Here is a 19,835-nt window from a genome sequence, read left to right on the forward strand (position 1 = left end):
GTTTGTTTCAAATTGTTCAAAAAAAACCATGGTTTAAAGTCAACTTAATATGCATGAATGTTCGTCAGAAAGTACCAAAAGATGGAGAAAAGCAAGGGATGCACAATTACATGATAAGTAATATATTGTATCGACAGATGAAAGGGTTTTGATAAATTTGTAGTTGTCGTCATATTGACAACTCGAGGTGTAAAGTGATATTCATATTGTGAATTCGTTTTTTTAAACTGCAAAGAACAGAATTACGAACTGAAAATATTCAATGTATAACTGAGCATTAATATTGAAAAAAGCCATACAGTATATCATATGTGTATTTAATACAGAATGGAATTAGGAATCTCAAATTGGAATATTCTTTAAAAATTGCCCACATACTGAGCGTCCTATCAAGGTCCTTATAGCCTTCACTGCAACATCACATTGTCAGAGACCACGCGAAGAAAAAAGATCCATCAAGACCAGTCTGTAAATGATTTCTGTGATCCTGAAGGGCGGAGGCTATAGCCAGGGAGCGTGAATTCTACCAGCTGATCAAGAGGACGACTTTCCTGACGCTTGAAAGGATCTCAGGAACTTCAGTTGACTTTTCTCTCGACTTATGGGAAATAAAAGCGACATTTGTGCATTTCTTGTGAGCCATTTCCCTCAACGTTTGGAAGTTCTGGTTGGGAAAAGGCTCGAGGGATGGCTAGGGCTCGTAGAAGACCCATTGAGACTGAAGACATTGGCAAATGTCATCAAAACCCGCTCAACGAGATCAGCTGGGAATTTAGATTCTATTTGTATTCATAACCGCTCTCTGTCTGTGTGTCCTGTCCAGCGATGCCATATTGCAGGGTTGGTCCTCTGATTGCTAAACCTTGGTGTGTTGGGCGAGGACTCTCTTCGTGTTAGACGCTCATTAAGGGCTAACAAAGGGGAAAGGGGAGAAAGATGGAAATAAATTTCACTCAAGAAGACCAACCGCCGAGTCTTGATTTTTCTACCAAGGAAGTCAATTATGAAGAATTTCGTTTGTTACAACTGCACTTGACAGCGAAATTAGTGCGAGTTCCAGTTTTATTGCATCGGAAGAATTGCTGCAGATTGTTACAGAAAGCAGGTCAGGGAAGGTCGTGAATGTATTCAGCTCATACCCAAGTTTATTTTGCTCCGTCATTTAGTCTTTGTTATCGCATCAGGCGCCACACCGCCATTCTCAGAGCCGACTCCGCGATCAATATACCTGCGCGTGGAAGCCACGCACCGTTTGATTGTCACGTGACTCGAGAGTGTGCTCAATTGAAGCAAGTAGGCTTTAGCAGACGACTTTTATAGATGGAGGTTCCTCCACATACAGGGTTAATAAAAATCAAAAGTCGTTTTTTCTGCGGTGGTCATTTCGGTACATTGGAATGTAAAGAGTAAGAAGAGTGTATCGTTGTCAAACGCTCACTGTGGATATATTTGATCAGAACCCCTTGTGAGGTGTCTTGCAAGTGGTCATCGAGAGGGCGGGGCAAGCGCACCTTGACGGCTCCTTTGATGTGCTGAGGTAGTGTACCTGGATGACGAGAACATGACAGCTGACTCGAGCCGTGCTCAGGTGAGGAGCCAGGTATGAAAACGGATGACGCAGAAGGGGAGGGAGGGTAAGCGCGAACGGCATTCGCACTCGGAGGAGTGGGGGAAAGGATGAAGACCCTCGTGGACGCAGAAGCGGAGGGATGGAGAGTGGCAGCATGTGCTTGTGGATGGATTAACGTTAAGGTAGGTCTTACTCTGTACACACATCACAACATAACACCCATCGCCTATAGGAGTGCCACATGTACACACAATCGTGTATATCTCGGCTGTACATTGCGGTTATTGGACTTCTTTGACGCTGTTAACTTGGATGTCTCCAGATTAGATCGCTACAGTCGTGGTCGTCTTTATTCAGTTGAGATTGGATTGAGATGTAATGCGGATTCCGAATGTTGAGAATTGTAACCAGTTATTGTTCAACGGCGCCGTAACGCGAAGCTATGTTGTCCTCCGGCATACGTTCCTTCAGTTAAACAGTAGTTACTGAGCTTGGGCTAGTTTTCAGACGTACTCCTATGGTTTAGTATTAGTTCCCTATATGTTCATCGTTATTTGCTCTCTCCGCCAGGGTAATGTGGCTTTCAGTCTTTGAGTTTGTAGATTTAACAATTCAATGTCTGAGGATTCACTGTAACACTTAATGGCAATCGTTTGTGATAATCTTATCTATTTGTGTTTGTGTGTCTTCAAATGACTCTACCGCATTTCTCATAGGTTTATGGTGTGTGTAGTTGTCACATTTATTTGCTGGCCAGTTTGTTAATTTGAGACGGATAGACATCCAACTTTCTGTTCATTAAATATGTTCGGTGTTATCCATAAGTGATGTGGAATGTTAATCTCAGACGTATGGCTTATTGTTGGAGGATATAGATCTTGGTTTGTGACTCAAACGTAGGGTATGGTTAATACTTTGTCCATCTCCCGTGGGTATAGATGTTGGTTTGTGATTTGGAACTTGTAGTGGTGAAAGCGTGGAAAACGAACAGACCTTGCTCGACTACGGGTATTCTTGGGTAAATAATACAACATAAGGCTGTTATTGCTTGAGAATACACGTAATTGACGTGGTCCCATCTTCATCCAGACTGCTTGAATAATTCACCAGATCCTTTGGGGTTCCACGGTCAGCGGAATGATTTTGTCCAGGAGAGTAGTCCCCAAAGCCTTGAGGACCATTATAAAGTCACTCTCTTTAAACTAATGAGCCAAGGAAGGCATCCGCATTTTCATTTGATGAAAATTACATCAGATAAATGATATCGGGGCTTTGAACTCCGGCTCATACAAAATGCATCACATGACTCTAATAATTGTTGCTTTATTGGCTAAAATCGATGGCGCCAGTGGCGTGTGACAACTCGGAACAAATGGCAAGAGATGTGTGAAAATGTTTGTCTTCTTCAACAATTATGTGGTGGTTTGTGCAACATTTTGATGCTGTCTTAATGGTTGTTGCTAATTAGCTTCATCACAAGCGAGGCTTTGTCGGTGTTAATAGGATCGCATAATTGTTTGCTATAGCAAAACAGATTTACATCTTTCAGTTCGGTTTTAGCAACTATTACCTCGTCCATTTGCCAATATTCATTATCAAAGTTTAAAAACGTAAGGTTGAGTTCCTAATATTTGAAAATGATGGCCATTAATCCTTGATAGATTACATAGCTTTCTGGTACCACACAACAGTCTGAAACGGTTAAGTACTTAATGCTTTAATGGGTTTGATGACAAATGCACAGTGCTCGATTCCATTTTCTGAAGATTTTTCTCTGACCAAACAAATCATCCCAGATAACTATCATACTTTACTCAGTTTCACTATAATACCGGTTAATGTCCGCCGACACAAAAACAAGATAACTGTCCCAACTCACTGATGTAACATGATGCAACTGAAATCAAGGGATGGACGTTTAGCGCCCGATCACTTCGGCCCACTTCATCATTCCTTGGGGATACATTAAGTGTATCAAAGTATACAGTGCTGTGGGCGGATAGAGTAGACCAGTGATAGCAATCACACTGTGTCTGACAGATGAGGGGACGTACACAAATGACAGTCATGGATCCGACGCTCTAATATGTCCAGGGAAGTGTCTGTCTTGCAGAGGACTATCTGTAGATCATTGTTAGACAGATTTTAACCCCACTTTGGCTTGCGGTTGTTAATTCCTATATTTTGAACATTCATGTTCAATATTTTACATTTACACTTCAAACATCACACATTTTATCATGAAATATGCAGCTATTAAGTGACAAGGATATGATACTTCATATGTCACAGCCATTGTGTTAACAGCTGCTGCAGATGAATAAATTAGTATTGAATACCTTTGTGCGATAGATAATTGTGTACATACCAAACTAAGGTAAATGAGAGTCAATGAACAGTTAGAATAGACATATGAATATATAGAAGAAATACATATCGAGCCCGTGAATTATCAACAATCAGTATTGGCGTAATTGAGCAGAATCACTGGAGGAGGAATAACTCCAGTAAATGTTCATTGTTGTGTATTTCAGAGGATACAGGTCATATATCGGGACATGTGTTCCCATTAGCTCTCGCATTTACAATATTGGTATCATGTTATAATTATGATCCTGACCGACAGATGTTTTTCTCTGCTTCCCCCTTTACTGAAGAATTAATGGTTCTGGGAGGGGTTTTGACGGTGGTTGCTTTGTTATGTAGTACAGGGTGTGTGGACTAAGATTAACCTTATGAATAGTGTTTAATTCCCAGCAGATTATAGTTTCCTTAATCAGCTCATTTTATACCCTGGTCTAAATCTCAAAATTCTTACTTAGCAGCCAGGTCATAAAAGCTTCATGGCCAGCTGTATAAAAGCAAACTCATAACGGTTATGCGTGACCTTTGGGGTTTTGTGAAGTAGAACTGAATATGTTGTTTCAGTTAATCATGAATATGTCCATGATATTACACATGCAAAATAATCTACAATAAGGGTTGAAATTGCTTGCATGACGATTAACTATTAGTCTCAAGAATGTACATTATTCTAGCTTAAATATTGAGACGCCTTCGTCTGATGCTATTACAGCAGTGTCCGCAAATGCATCTATCTACCCATGTTTCTTGTTGCGTGTGTGTGTCACTGTTTCTATGTATAATTCAAAATGTATATAATTGATTTTTGAAGCCTCTCCCATGCTAATCTTGAGTCATCCGAGAAACCCACGCTATCGTGTAATTGAAGGCAGCTCAGCGTATCCTTAGGTAAAAATGGCGACAAATATATGACTTTATAACACGAATCGGAAAATACGTGAACGGATGGAAGAAATAGGAAAACACATGTATCCTATTTTTTCTGATTATGTGACACGGTAAATGGTTTAAATATATACTTGTCTAGCAATTTGTCTGTACCGCAATGAAACCGTTGATGCATATTCCTGAATAGATTCTCGTGAAGAAGCTGAAAGTAGATGGCTTATGGTTACCAGTTCATAAATAACTGATGTTGTAACAAAGTACTACATTGATGAAGCCGATGCTGTTCAATAAGGGTATGGCTCTTTTCATTGCATCTAATTCATGATGTGGTTCTATACTATGTATCAGATGAACAATATCAAGCTTTTCAAATTCCCGTGCTATTGATATTTTCCAATAATGGTTCATTTTAATGAAAAAGTGTTGATTGGAATGTGATGATGTACTATACGAGGAACATAGACTAGTTGCAGTGTATAGTTGAACCCTGAGTAATGAAGTATTGTATGGCATTGTTAATATATCTGCCCCGTGTTATTGTTCTCTAATTGAATCTTAACCAACACTCTGGATCACAATACAAGCATTCGCTTCAACATTATATTGACAACATCCTGATACGGTAGCATTCACGAATGATAAGAGAAAATTGCACACCAGCTGTATTTTCAATGGCACCCACAATCAATATGAAAGATAAAATGATTTGTCACTGCTCCAAATTTTACATTTTTGTGATAACACCAGCAAAAACCATAACTAAAACTTAAATCTCCTAGATGGTGGAATGTGTGCTTTTATCATTAATAAGCAAACATAAGTTTTGAGCACGGTTTGTTAATGAAAAAAATGAAACCAAAGAAAATTCTGCTGAGGGTACAATTTACATTATATATGTAACCGTTTGAAACCTGTTATTTCGTTTGGAATTTTACATTTTATCGAAAATGCTGTCGGGGAACTACTCAATAATTTAAAGCGTCTAGCTTCAAACCGGTGCCAGCTTGAGCATGTCCTGGGTATATATAGCTGTTGTGTCCATATGGAAATACTATGGGGAAGACCAAGAACTAGTGTAATAGATGTGTAGAATGTTAGTGGTACTGCCGCAGCTCGGTAAGTGCGTTAGGGAACGCTGTTATGCGTTGAGGAAGTCTGCAATTCACTCAAAGTAGAAGTCATCGTAACCCAACAAATACGTGCAGCAATTTAGATACCTACACCGAAAAAACACTCTTTGAAACGGTTCCAGCATTCGTTACATTAAGCCAAGGCGCTGCGAGGATGTTCCAGATATTGGATTTGAGTAGTCTGGTGTATGTTACTTTGAACATTGAACTCCATCATCCTAGACACTTATACTATAACCCGAAAAGCCGTATGTGCAACCTTTGTATGAGCCCTTGTCTTTCCAACAAAGGCTTTAGGTGGACAGCGTCCATGTAACACAATAGTGATCGGTGATACAGGGCGCCTTGATGGATTAAGCGGTCAATGGTCCTGTCTGTGTCTCCTTGAGTCCTTTATACCACAAAAAATACCAGCATCCGGCCTGTATCCTTGAAGATACACATTACTATATCGGAAACATTATAATTTAAGACTTAGGGTCGGCTGGGATCGCGTTGTATTGATACGGTGTTATTTACAATGCTGGTAATTATCTCCTGCTTTTAAACAGTCAGTTGTAATGAAATTAGATACACGCTCTGAACAATCGATTGGAACGATAAAAACATCTGTCCTACATCTTCGAAATTGGCGACTGGAAAATAATATGATCGGCGATAGCTATTCAGCAGTTGTGTGTGTACAATTAAGTGACTCTCAACTGTGTTGTCGTTGTTTTGCAATTGTTGAAGCAATTGCAACGGGCCGGAGTGATCGTCACCATAGGATCTGCTTAATCATAATCTCACTCCTGCTAATGTCTCCAAATAATTCTCAAGAGACTGTTTTTGCCAAAGGACTGCAATTAGGTGGATTTCTCACCGCCTTGCTTCATGTAATCCAAATCAATATCAAGCAACCATCCCTGAACTCTTCCCAAGGTTTTATGGCAACATGCTTTGAGACTAATTGAATGCAACATCAAGACTGTCTCCTATCAAAATCGAAACTTTATAACACATCTTGTATTCAAACTTTGACACTAGTGATAGAAAAAGACCGCCATTCAGGGATTTGAGTCCTGTGCAAGATACTAATGTACTAGGAGAGACACCATGCTAAATCTCTTTTTCAGGGACTGCACAATATTTCTTAAAAAGATTAGTTCATAGAGAAATCTTATTATCTGAAACATCGGACACTAATCAACGTAAATCCGCCAGTAACAAATTTAAAAGAGATATGTCTATGGACACAAACATAATTACTGTACGTCCATATGCTGTTATGTTCTTAAACACGATTAAGAGATTGCTTGAGAAAGAAGAGTTCGTATCCAAAATTGTGTAAAGAAATGAAAAATAGTTATATTTGTGCAAAGGCATCACAGATTCTATATAATTGTCTGCTACAGTAATATTTTATGCTGTCAATCCTCATTTTTATAATGTGATTAAGAGTTTTAATCATATATCATTTTGAAAGACCAGGAAGTTATAGGCAATAATCAAGCCGTAAAACCCCTGGACCTAGCTATAAAATCATCGTCCGGGGATTCCCAACGATTAAACAACATGCAAGAATATGACTAGCAGTAGCAATGATTGAAACCTCTCAATGGCGATGTGGTGGAACATATGATTATGTAATAAAGCAAGCCAAAAATCAACTTATCACGGAATGTAACTGCTTCTCTAAATCAAAATCCTGAGTTGGACAGGTCAGAACGTTGTCAACATTAAACATTTTTTTTCAGTTCCTTGTTTGTTCTTCTATTGCGTGTGACTAGGTTCCGTCTGCTCGTCCACGCAATCCGTTATTTATCAGCGGTGCAATGACTGAAGAATTAGAGTGCCCGACACTTCCGGCGCAGCGTGAGATGAGCGCGAGACCCATACGATCCAATCGATAGCCGTGCAATCAGATCACGTGACCTCTCGAAGGCACTCAAGTATTAAGTTCCCTTAGTGTATCCGCAGCCCGGAAGTAGTGTTACAAGACTAAGTTGGGGGAGCGAGTGTGTATGAAATCCTGGCACTTAAGATCCCAAAATGACAAGGTTTCAGGCAAAGGCAAGAGGTTATTAGAAACGATATTTTGGTGGGACACAATCTCACATCGAACAGGATGCAACTTTTTGGACATGCATTTTTTTTGCACATTGTTATAAAATATTCATGGTGTGATTAGCTACTTGTACAAATTTCTTGTACAGTCAATTTACACACGGTTATGGGGGGAAATAGGCAATTGTCTCCAAGGAAATTAGTTTTTGGATTTAGACCTACAACCCGACAAAACCCTACAAAGGGACAGCTGACAGTGACAGCTCAATTTCGCGGTTGCACCGTGCACATTTAAAGGCGCGGAGGACCATTGTGTAGACCCGCCGAGCGCACATTACCCCTTGCTGAAGAAGCCAAGAGTTCTCACGGTAGTAATAGATAAGGTAACAGAATATTAAGCTATTGGTTTGTTACAGAATGTCATTCCAAATTTTAAGGCACTTTTAACTCGATAAGGTTATGTCAAGTTTATTACGTGAGTTATTAATTTTGCATCAGCGGAAATATCATCTTTGTATTATTCTGTCTCAGAAGCATGTTCAGTGATAACCTTTCGCAAGAGAGGTGATATGAATATGGATTAATAATTAAAATATATCGATCTGTTTGATGTATGTGTGTGTAATAAGAAAAGATCATTGATGGCATACAGGATTCTGCTTTTGACCGACAATTTTTATGATTATGGAAAGCGTTTGTCGCATTTATTAAAAGCCCGGAGCGTATAGTAACAGTAGTAACAGTGACTTCAACAATAACCTATCATACGAATATGACACCGAATGAATGAAATATACATATATACTTACGATTTTCACGAGGAATGTTTAATTGTAGAGACTGACAATTCTGTATCATTGGTGTGTCTTTGTTTGATGTTTGACGCCGCTCTCGGCAATATTCCAGCTATATGACGGTGTCCTGGACATAATCGAGCAGGATCGGGTAAACCAGTGATTGATATCATGAGCAACGCCCCAAGTCACCCAGCCTGACCACCCGATCCATATAATCGCTTCTTTAGACAAGCATAGGTGGCGCGGTGGAATCCATTTGAGATTATAATATTAGTAATGATCCCTTATATTTAAAAAAAAGGGGGAAGTGATAGCTGTGTGGATAAAGCGTATGCTCATCACACCGAAGAACCGGGTTCGATTCCCAAAGTTGGAACAATGTGTGAAGCCCTTTTTCGAGGTCCCCCGCCGTGATATTGCTGGAATATTGCTAAAAGCGGCGCAAACTCACTAACTCACACCACTAATTCACTAACATGCACGATAGTCAAGGAATAGTTCAAAGGTGAATTACACCATAAATACACATTTAACACATGTAATAAACGCCGAAATATACTGAGCCCCATTTATGTTTTTGCAGACTTTTAGCCTGATAGACGTGTCTTAACATAGGAATTGTGACATTGAGTAACTAGGCAAAGATAATCATCTTTGTCAAAAACGTTCCAACAGTATGAAATGAATATCCCTATTATTTTTTCACATTGATAAGGTTTTATGGCCAAATATGGACACACAGGTGTAACGTTAATGACAGAACACGGAATCTGTACATGATAACAACCATATCTATCACAATTACATAGAAACTACGTGTACAAAGACATGTAAAAGGGATGGTTTTGAGGAAAGATAACTCTCTGATGTTGATTAATTTGGCTTCAAAAGGTAGCATAATTTTTTGGCAGGTAAAGGTACCGATGTTCAATGATAAACAGATTGTATAAACTATTGTGAATAAACATACATTTTAATAAAAAAAATTAATTTTAATATTTTGTAGAAGGGTAAGATCTGGGCATTTGTACATATGATACAACCCCCTGTACATGTATGTATGTGCAAAATCAAACCTGATGCACAACCTCGTGTATCGTTATATAGTGAGTGAGTGAGTATGGTTTTACGTCGCTTTTAACAATATTCCAGCAATATCACGGCGGGGACACCAGAAATGGGCTTCACACATTGTACCCATGTCGGAAATCGAACCCGGGTCTTCGGCGTGACGAGCGAAGTATCGTTTTGTAAAGGTACAAACTTTACAACCTGCATTTATCTTATATTCAGTCAGTTTCATCAGCACTTATGAAGAAATATATATATAAAATGGAATTGGAGCATTGTTCAAACCACAACATGCAAATGGTTATTAAAATAATTTGTAACTCATTAGTTTTGTGTGAAGATCCATAACTTGAAATATGCAATTGGTTGTATATAGTCACTGCCTAAAGATCTCTTTTGTATGTCATATACGTTTGTCAATATCTGTAGGGCTCGTTCCACCTACAACTTGGTATGTGTAATTACTTGTATATAGCAACTGTATTACACAAATGTTTCGTGTGTAATCCACTACTGAATACATGCAATTGGTTGTTTAGAACATGTAACAGTCATGTGTATCATCCGAACCTTGAAGTATGCAATGAGTTGTACATACCAATATAACACACCGCTGTTGTACCTAAGATATATTAATCTACTTGTATATCCGTATGCATATCATATGCAACATGACATGCGCACTTGTATACAGTAATTATATAACACAATAGTTTTGTGTGTAATCTAAACCTTAAAAATGAAAAGGGTTGTACATGTCAACTACATAACACGCCTCTGTTGTATGTAATATACATGTGTCTATATCTGTAGGGATCGTTAGCATGGTATTCCTCCTATGCTGTTTAAATAGTAACTCATTCACGTATACAGATTACCTGATGCTGATAGGATGACTAGGAGCAATGGCTATCCGACTCATTGTCTGGTTGGTGAATGAACATCGGTTACCATGAAGAAAATAGACGACCTGTTGTGAATGTAATGAGACAACTGATTATACCCTACTCTCTATGATAGCTTTATATACAATACCAGCTTCTGCGCTCACATATCAAACGCTGAACGCTGTTATTTGCAAATTAATTCACTGTAAGATGGGCTTGTTTATCCTTCTTCTCTAAGTATGCTTCGGGGTAGGGAATTTCGAGGCACAGCTTGCCCGATATAGCCGGCTATTTTCTAGCTTTCGAAATTGGGACGACTTAGAATTATCTTCAGTGCAGTCAGAGTACGGTGGGCGAGCATCTGCTACGTTTGAAAGTCAGCCACACGACGTATGTTTGCTCTCTTGATAGTACTTACATTGGTTTTGATACGATCAATCGATTGTAAGGAAACTGCGTATGGTAGATTACAGAGGTGGGGAATATACACTGTTCATCAGCGGAAAAAGACATTTCAAATCTTATGCTCTAAGGTAAAGAATACCAATTATTTCATTCTGCTTTAAAACCTGTGTTTTAAATATAAACAGTTCATTTATTTGAAGATTTAAGATGAAATTGAAATTGTATAGTTTTTTAAAACATTTTTCAACGTTTTAACATATTTCAGATAACAGTTACATTCATGAGGGAACACTTATCTAAGAATGCACTTAAAACCATTATGCAATGAAAATTGTACTTGAAAAATGTATATATATTTTATCTGTTTTACCTTTTTAACACCTTCATTAGGGACAAGTATTTTCAAAAACTCTGTATTAAAATTATGAACAACCATGGGATATCACAGGATAGCTGTAAAACACCACATTCCCTCAAGCAGGCTAATGCAACTCAATATTCGCCGATTCAGCAATTATTCATGTTATGTGTAAACATGTAATCTGTAAAGCCTTTCACGTTCATATGGTAGGCGCGGAGCAGCTGCAGACATTTAACATGTGTGAGATGTTGCTCTATCTCACAACCGTTGGCTGTATGCCCTCATGCTAAAATATGAATGCAAGCAGACTCTGACTATGTGAAAGTCTCAATCACTCGTTTCTAATTTACATAATTCTGTTCTATATTAAGAATATCGTACACCAAGGACATTCTGGAAAAGGAATACGTTATTAGGTTTGACCTCCTATGTGAAAATGTTAATTAAAATCTTTGAATTACAGAAATTGAGGTTCGGCAAGGGTATGCGTCATTCATGAAGTATTTATCAAGGTATGTGTCAATGGTCGAGCATGTTAAACGTTTCAAGAATTTTAATACCTCATAATAAATCTCCCGTCTTTTATGCTCAGTTAGGTAGTTTGAGGGCGAACATATAGGAATTAAGACTATTTAGGACATAAAATCTTTCGAACCACTAAAGATATTTCGGCTAAATCTTGCGTTTAATCGGTTTCCATTGTACCGTCTCGTTAATTATACCCAGTTGTCGTATTCAAACTCTTGCCTCAAGGGGCCATAATCGCAGTACAAAATGCTATGACTTTCATGCAATTGGTGTTTAACAATTCATGGGGTTAGTGGACGAAGACATATTGCTGTGTCTCGATGTAGTGTTCTGTTTGATTGATGCTGTCCAAACTCGTGCGTCCCTATCCTCCCAATGGGGGGCTGAGCTGAGAAGTGTGCTGAATAATTCAGCGCGGATCGATTCTGGAGTAGCAACACAATCCAGGCTGTGACTCTCCCCTGCACTAACACAGTCTCGTGTCCCCAGAGTGGCTCAAGCCTTATGTGTCCAAATTGTTTGTGTCGGGTTGATACTTACCTCAACTTGTTAAATCGACTTTTCTAAAACTCCCCTTACTCTCTGTGTATATGTGCGTTATACATAATTAATAATACGCCTGACAACTTGTATATTTTGTTTTCATATGTTTTACGCATTACTGAGATATGCAACAATAATACAACACACATGTACACACACGTAAATACATAGGTACACACACACACACTCACAAACCCACACTCTCACACGAACACACTCTTTCTCACACACACATGCACACACACACTTTCTCCCTCACACAAAGGCACTCTCTCTCACAAACACATGCACACACAAACCCACAAGAACACACTCTTTCTCTCACACACATGCACACACACAAACACACACACTCTCTCACACACAAACACACACACAGAGAGACACATACATAAACACAAACACTCTCAAACACACACACTCTCTCACACTTACACATACACACAAACACACACACACACATCCATTCCATCCTTACACAACATATTCCGTAGAACGCACACTCACTCTCTCACTCTCTCTCTCTCACACACACACATACACACACACACTTTCTCCCTCACACAAACGCACTCTCTCTCACACACACATGCACACACACAAACACACACTCTTACTCACACAAACGCACTCTCTCCCTCACACACATGCACACACACAAACACACACGAACACACTCTTTCTCTCACACACATGCACACACACAAACACACTCTCTCTCTCTCAAACACACACAAAACCCACTCACTCTCACACACATGCACACACACAAACACACAGATAGACACATACAAAAACACAAACACTCTCAAACACACACACACACACACACACACACACACACACATACACACACACACACACACACATCCATTCCATCCTTACACAACATATTCCGTAGAGCACACTCACTCTCTCTCTCTCACACACACACACACACACACACACACACACACACACACACACACACACACACACACACACACACACACACACACACACACACACATTCCATGCTTACATAACATCAACATGTTCCGTAGAGAACACACCACCCACACACACACTCACACACCCACACACATTCCTTGCTTACTTACTTAACATATTCCGTAGAACACACACACACACACACACACACACACACACACACACACACACACACACACACACACACACACACACACACACACACACACACACACACACACACACACACACACCTAACAATCCACACCTGCAGACACACATACATCCAGAAACACCATATCCGACTTCCATTAACCGACAGGCAACCGGGCGTTCATTCCGTTGAGTTGATAATCATCATCATCACCATCCTTTCTAATCATCGACAGTGACATGTATAAACGCAATCAACTCAAAATGTAAAAGAAAGAGTTGGTGTGAACAAGTCCATAGTTTAACAACGGTAAATAAAGAGCCACGCTGATTTCAGTATTATTACATTGTAATAACTGAAGGGTCGACCAAGAACCGGCTTCACCTACTGTACCTGAATGACGAATCGTGCGAATACTTAACCTGGCCCTCTACCACCTACTCCAAACATTAAGTCAAACCATGACTAAACCGTTGACGAGGAAAAGGGGCACATCTTCAATCACTAGTCATAAAATCTGACTGTGTAACCTAACCTCCACACTGATCATTATCTTAGTCCAAAGATTTACGTTATCAAATCCTCCCTCAAAAGGATTCTTTGTAAATCACTCCTACAAAGGACACCATCCAATTTAAAACCTCCTTTTTAGAATTAAAGTGTGTAAGGATTAAAAAAATACGATGCGCAAAAGGGCAATCCCTCTTTCCTATCCTATATTAAGTATTCAGAACGTAAGCTTTCTGGACTCGGAAGCTAGTCACAATGGACGTTTCGTAAAGGACATGTCATTTTGTTACCCGTAGTTACTGTTTATATATTCCTTTCAACGCACACTAGAACAGTAAGTTCATTGGTTACACTGCATCCCTTTATTCCTATTAGGGTGAAGAATTATAGCAGCTTAGGTTCAGTTTGACCCGGTCTTACCTCTTCCTATTTAAGAACCTCTCAACGGAGATATCTTGTTAATTTCCACCATGCCACGAAGTCCCCTTTACTTCCTAAGAACTTAGAAATAGCTTTATTGATTATGAAAAGAATAACCATACTTGTTGAAGAAGGCAAAAACAACATTTATTGGTCGTGGTAACTCTCAGGATTCGTTAGTTCACGTATCAAAGGATGAAATGAATACTTGATCAAGAAGAAATTACTTTGGGTATATATAGTTCTTCCTACTAATCCGAGAACATTCGCTTTAATGGTGTCGTGTAGGATGTCAGTTTGTCAGGTTGACCTTCATGAAGGCGTTTGTGATTGTGACCAATATATAATAGACGTTGTTTGTTGTTTTAAGCCGCAGACATATTCCAGCTATATCACGGCGGCCTGTATATAAGCTAGCATGGGGCAGAGAAACCAGACTAGCTGATAAATTATGAGCAACATTCAACGAAGTCAAATAAAATAAAAGCGAGAAAAACCCTTTCCATATTCATAAGAAATCTTTTCTGAAAGCAGAGTCGATAGTATGATTCCGAGTATATCATGAGCACGTGTTTATGAATCAATCATATGAATTATCAAATAGTGATGACACCAGGTGTTCGCGTAAAGGTGAGCGTATCCAGCTCCACCGGTGGCACCCGTCACAAACACATGCAAAGGCAAGTCAATTGATTATCTAAACACTGGAACATAACCAACCAAGCAGACCTCCCGATCAAGTGTGTCACAATTTGTTGCAAGCACAAGGTAATAGGAACATATACTAACACAATGGGCACCAACAAATACTGACGGATGTTCCTATAAGCGTAGGAATGGGGGGAAGGGGGGGGGGGGGGGGGGGGGGGGGGGTGTGTTATTGTGAAACTATTGAATTGTCTACACAGTTCGAGGAAGCTGTATGATACATCATCCATATTGATACAATGTTCGACTGCAATGTGAAATGTGTTCGCGATTATCCATCGTCTTTCTTAAAGATGGAACAACAAATACCCGTGTTACACAGGAGTAGCAACAAGAGAGGTTATACTTTTTACGTATATGGAAAGGTGGTTATTTTATATCAATTAAAATCATGCAGAAATGTATGAATATGTATAATAAATATAATTAATTCCACAGATTAAAATTACATGTTCAAAAACACTTAAACACGCCATATATACATTAATAAGGATGAATTGTACCTTAGAACAGAATGTCTTAATACATAATGATGTCAGGGAATCGTATACAAACGTACTTAACACAGGAGTTCATTATTCCAAAAGCAAAGCCCTTTTAAAGATATAGATTGGGGGGGGGGGGGGGGTGTCATATATCCAGGTAACAAAGGTCCACCATTCATGGTTTACGTTGATGACGTGCATACTTACCAGGTTTGGAAATACTGATATGTAACTGTTTTTTCTGTGTATCATTACTTCTAAGACACGAATATCCACTATAACGTGTATTTGGTTTGAAATGTAACGCGCAAAGAGTTTTGACGAGCTTTTTACAACACGTTCACGTACATTCGTATGCTTGTAGAACTTAGCAATGCCGAATATCGAACTCTCACAGTGCAAACAGATTCAACTATCTGCACATACACAAGTATATGAAGAAACTATCAATAATTTATCGTTACGTTGTTTCGAGTACAAATGTGTTGACCTCACTACATCCAGCTCCAGTGCTAATGTACGACTCCTCTGTTTAGAGGAGTCGTTTTAAACACTGTTTAGTGTTACAAGTAATGGGATTACAACTGCTTCTTTCACGGGTTTCTGGAATCACAAAAAGGCTAAGAAGGCTCAACGTGTAAATTTACCGACAAGAATACAAGATAGAAAAAGATTAAGTTATTGCTGAAATTTCTTTACAGGATATCCTGTCTGCCAATAAACAATTGATAGGGTAATAATTTGTTCTAATGTAACAACTATATCCTTTTAATAGTTCTCCGGTTCCTGTGGGGCTTAGGTATCAGAAAAGGGATTTAGTGAAACCTGCGACTGAAAAAATGGCTAGAGAATTTGTCATAATAAAAAAAATATTAACATTTTAAGCGTGTACGTTGCTATTTTTTGCAAGTGATATCTATACTTCAGGATACCAGAAATAAAATTCGCATGGGCAAGTCAATAGGGAAACAGGAGAGCCATTTCATAATAAGTGTTGAAATGCAAAACCGTTGGTGTACATATATCTATTTCATAGAGGTAATTTATTACATACAATGTAAATAATGTTTTACCTACTACCAATAAGTAGGTACACGTATTGACAAGTGTGTTTACATATATGAGAAGTGAATATCGTGTCAATCGAGAAAGGCATGAAGGGAATCAAAACACTGAATCAATATTGTCATAGATGTAAGATATATGCTACTGAATAGTTTCTGTAGAAGCAATACGAGTTCAATTTCTAGATATATGGTTTTCTTTTTATTCACAATGGTGGTATAGAGCTCTCAGAAAGTAGAACTGGGATTGGTTCTGCGATAGTGAACTGTGAATGAATGAAAACAATTTACACGTTGATCTTTTACTTTATGTGCTTAACAAAGGCATAGTGGGCGTATGTAAAAGGCGAACGTAGGATCCGTAGGACACGGAATTAACATTGTGTATAAAGAACATGACATTATTCATGATGGAAAAAGAAGTTTTTATTCTTTAAATCATGAAATCACGTTGGAGAGCATCAACTGTCATATAATTCATGTTAGCAACGGAATTTGTTCTAAACATAGGAACTGCGAAAACAGGAATTAGCACCATTGCTGGAAAATATATACTCTAACTGTTATTTATCCAATTTGAAGATATCTGTACTCATCTTTCTTAAATGAGACATACAATATTAATGGAATAGCAAATATTCATGATTATTAATGTTATGACAAAATGTAATACGGTGATTTACAATGTTTCATATCTTAATTCATTCTACGAGTCGGTTATTGCAATTATGATACAATTTTTATTCAATTACGTTTTATTCCTGGATAATGTTCACAGACAAATGAAGGAGGGCACGAACATTCCTTTGGAAACGGAGGAAGTGGTATGTACGATAGTTTAGTCGATGTGATAGATTAGCATACATAGAATAGACAATTTAGTTTGTAGTAGTTGTTGTCCAATAGTACCTCTAGCTGTATAGTGCATTTCATCTTAGTAAAAAACAATCTTTTACTGTGTTTAGTACAGTAGACAGTAGACAAATGTATTATTGTCAGTTTGATGTAGTTGGGTTTTAATGGTGCCTACCACTATGTTGAGAAGATGACACAGTTATCTAAATGAATAGAGAACGAGTAGTATATATTATATTTGACTTTGTATACCATTCAATGCAAATTGTACATGTAAAATTTATATTTCGTGAGCAGTTTTTTCTGATTTAAATCATTTTGACTCTTAAAAGGTAATTAGATTATAATTCTTTCATAGAAATACCCGTCGTACACCATGTGCTAGCACGTTTGTTTTCTTATTTCAGCAGTCCGACCCGATAATGAAGCTGAAATGGGATTTATTTGGCCTCTTATCAGCAAACGCTGCAGTGCAAATAGTGACATTAATTTTATAACAGTTACAATGGAGCTACACCAGTGAAGTGATTCACATATTTGTTTGGATCAATAATTGGAGCATTGAAGCGAATGCCTACCTACACATTATCACATAATGAATCACTTGAATCTTTTATACGACGCTAATAAAATGATCATGATTTGAGTAATCCTTATGTGATAACATGAGCAGAAAATGCATAAACCCTTTATAGTGTCCCATATTCAGGACAAAAATGTATCAGGTCAAACAAGGCTGTAGACAACAATGAACAACGGTAGTGAATGAAACCATATGTTTCACCTACCACCTGCAGTTTGATCCTTATGTACCCAATAACACTATCTATTTCATGTCGGTACTCATTTTCTATATTTGGAGAGCGGCCAGTTGTCTAGGGCGCCGCAATTCACTGTGCAGAGTTGCGTCCCTTGGGCACACCAGAAACCTATGATCATGGGTTCGAATCTCGGTTCGCCACGATTATGTTTCATGGTTTGTTAGCTACATACCCGTGCTCGTAGGTTTCATAGTGGTAAATGTCTGAGACCAGCATCACTTCGGGCTTTCCTCCCACATTAATCTGGCATGTCGGGATGTAACCGGATAATGTTGAAAGTGGCGTTAAACCCAACACACTCACTCACTCACTCACTCACTCATTCACGCTGAATGTTGAAAAAATGTTTGGAAAAACGAAACACGTCGCGTGAAATATGTATGTAAAAAGCAACACAGAATCAGATAATATCAGTGTGGCTTATCAGTAGAAGTGTTAAATATATAGATAGTTAGGACTAGGGGGTATTCTTCTTCATGCAAATACAATCCAAGTACATCAAAGATTATGTAATATAAGAGACAACACGTAATAGGCATCATCATAACATCCTTGTCACGTGTATTTTGTATAGCTAAGAATGGATCGAAGTTGTTTTGTTGTTTGGCCATGAGGGAAATCTTATGTAACCTTTGTTAAAATTACCGAGTATTATCAAGAGTGATGATATCAACAGCCACAGTATCAGTAGTAACAGTAGCAGCAGTAGTCGTAGTTAGCCGGTATGGTTGGTAACCCTATTATATGGTGAGGGGTAGTAGTCGCTCCAGGTAGTAGTAGGTATGGTAGAAGTAGCAGCAGAGGCAGTAGCAGTAGCAGTAGTAGTAGCAGTAGTAGAAGTAGTAGTAGCAACAGCAACAGTAGCAGTAGTAGAAGCACCATCAAAAGTAGCAGTAGTAGAAGCAGCATCAACAGTAGCAGTAGTAAGGGCAGCATCAACAGTAGCAGTAGTAGTAGTGGTAATAGTAGTAATAGTAGTAGCAGTAGTAGTAGTAGCAACAGCATTAGTAGCAGTAGTAAGGGCAGCATCAACAGTAGCAGCAGTAGTAGTGGTAGTAGTAGTAGTAGCAGTAGTAGAAGCAGCATCAACAGTAGCAGTAGTAAGGGCAGCATCAACAGTAGCAGTAGTAGTAGTGGTAGTAGTAGTAGTAGTAGTAGCAGTAGTAGTAGCAACAGCAACAGTGGCAGTAGTAGTAGCAGCATCAACAGTAGCAGTAGTAGTAGTGGTAGTAGTAGTAGTAGTAGCAGTAGTAGTAGCA

General features: G+C 38.6%; 1 long non-coding RNA gene across 1 annotated transcript; it reads left to right on the top strand.

Annotated features, from left to right (window-relative positions):
* Window positions 1-886: 886 nt before the first annotated feature.
* On the top strand, window positions 887-19,407 carry LOC124113748. The gene is made up of 3 exons (XR_006857802.2): window positions 887-1,752; window positions 17,679-17,724; window positions 18,163-19,407. It is a non-coding gene; the product is annotated as an uncharacterized LOC124113748 (long non-coding RNA).
* Window positions 19,408-19,835: the final 428 nt, after the last annotated feature.

This window comes from Haliotis rufescens, unplaced genomic scaffold (genome assembly GCF_023055435.1).
Source record: "Haliotis rufescens isolate VD_foot unplaced genomic scaffold, xgHalRufe1.0.p SCAF_2, whole genome shotgun sequence".
NCBI lineage: Eukaryota > Metazoa > Mollusca > Gastropoda > Lepetellida > Haliotidae > Haliotis > Haliotis rufescens.